Genomic DNA, 2,362 nt, shown 5'->3' with positions numbered 1-2,362 from the left:
ATCAAGACAGCAAGGTACTGGCACAAAAACAGACACATGGATCAATGGAACAGAGTAGAGAGCCCAGAAATGGACCCTCAACTAATCTTCGACAAAGCGGGAAGGAATGTCCAGTCTCTTCAACAAATGGTGCTGGGAAAATTGGACAGCCACATGCAGAAGAATGAAACTGGACAACTTCTTTTTATTTATTTATTTATTTATTTGACAGACAGAGATCACAAGCAGGCAGAGAGGCAGGCAGAGAGAGAGGGGGAAGCAGGGTCCCCGATGAGCAGAGAGGCCAATGTGGGGCTCAATCCCAGGACCCTGGGATCATGACCTGAACTGAAGGCAGAGGCTTAACCCACTGAGCCACCCAGGTGCCCCGAAACTGGACCATTTCCTTACACCACACACAAAGAGACTCAAAATGGATGAAAGACCTCAATGTGAGACAGGAATCCAACAAAATCCTTGAGGAGAACACAGGCAGCAACCTCTTCGACCTCAGCCGCAGCAACATCTTCCTAGGAACATCGCCAAAGGCAAGGGAAGCAAGGGCAAAAATGAACTATTGGGACTTCATCAAGATCAAAAGCTTAGAGCAAAGGAAACAGTCAACAAAACCAAAAGACAAATGAAAGAACTGGAGAAGATATTCACAAATGACATATCAGATAAAGGGCTAGTATCCGAAATCTATAAAGAACTTATCAAACTCAACACCCAAAGAACAAATAATCCAAGAAATGGGCAGAGGACATGAACAGACATTTCTGCAAAGAAGATATCCAGATGGCTAACAGACACATGAAAAAGTGCTCCACATCACTCGGCATCAGGGAAATACAAATCCAAACCACAATGAGATCCCACCTCACACCAGTCAGAATGGCTAAAATCAACAAGTCAGGAAATGACAGATGCTGGCGAGGATGTGGAGAAAGGGAAACCCTCCTACACTGTTGGTGGGAATGTGAGCTGGTGCAGCCACTCTGGAAAAAACATGGAGTTTCCTTAAAAAGTTGAAAATAGAGCTACCCTATGACCCAGCAATTGCACTACTGGGTATTTACCCTAAAGATACAAATGTAGTGATCCGAAGGGGCACGTGCATCCGAATGTTTATAGCAGCAATGTCCACGATAGCCAAACTATGGAAAGAACCTAGATGTCCATCAACAGATGAATGGAGAAAGATATGGTGTATATATACAATTGGATACTATGCAGCCATCAAAAGAAATGAAATCTTGCCATTTGCGATGACATGGATGGAACAAGAGGATATTATGCTTAGCGAAAAAAAGTCAATCAGAGAAAGACAATTATCACATGATCTCTCTGATTTGAGGAATTCGAGAGGCAGAGGGGGGATTATGGGGGGCAGGAAAGGAAAAAATGAAACAAGATGGGATCAGGATGGAGACAAAGCATAAGAGACTCTGAATCTCACACAAAAAACTGAGGGCTGCTGAGGGTGGGGGATGGGGAGAGGGTGGTTGGTTATGGACATTGGGGAGGGTCTGTGCTATGGTGAGTGCTGTGAAGTGTGTAAGCCTGAAGATTCACAGACCTGTGCCCCTGGGGCAAATAATACATTATATGTTAATAAAAATAATAATAAAAAAAAGGAAGCTCTCCACCCCCTGTGGGGCAGGCTGGAACTCGTGAGCCTGCCAAACATTTCCCCCTTTCCCAACTTTCCTTTTTTCTATTTTTTTAAAAAAATATCTTATTTATTTGACAGAGATAGCAAAAAGGAGTGGGGGGGACAAGCAGGGTGAGTAGGAGAGGGAGAAGCAGGTTCCCTTGGGGGCAGGGAGCCCAATGTGGGGCTCAATCCCGGGGCCCTGGAATTACGACTGGAGCCGAAGGCAGACACTTCACTGAGCCACCCAGGCGCCCCTCAATTTTCCTTTTTTGAAGCAGATTCTGAGTGGTCCCTTCAGAAAGGTTCTGGATAATGAGATGCTTGGCTGAAAAGTTTCATTCAGCGGGTACGCATGGGCTGAATGGGGTGTGGTGGGCTGAGCCATGCTTCCGCCTCGGAAGTCATTCTCCTCGGTGCTGTGAGCACACTGTCCTCTTCTCCGAAACCTAATGACCTCAGCACAAATGCACAGGACATTTGTCTGAGATTTTTTATGGAGGGGGGAGAAGTTATTTATTTGAGAGACAAGAGAGAGGATGGGCAGAAGCAGAGTGGGAAGCAGACTCCCCACTGAGCAGGGAGCCTGACGTGGGGCTCGATCCCAGAACCTGAGGATCATGACCAGAGCTGAGTGCAACCCACGGAGCCACCCAGGCGCCGCACATCATTTGTTTTGTACTGTTCAAGGATTGTAGCGTTCAAGGATAGCTAGTTGTGTGTAATGCC

Source organism: Mustela nigripes, chromosome 3 (assembly GCF_022355385.1).
Source record: "Mustela nigripes isolate SB6536 chromosome 3, MUSNIG.SB6536, whole genome shotgun sequence".
Lineage (NCBI taxonomy): Eukaryota > Metazoa > Chordata > Mammalia > Carnivora > Mustelidae > Mustela > Mustela nigripes.
The sequence above is the reverse complement of the archived record's forward strand: the minus strand, read 5'-3'. Positions refer to the sequence as shown.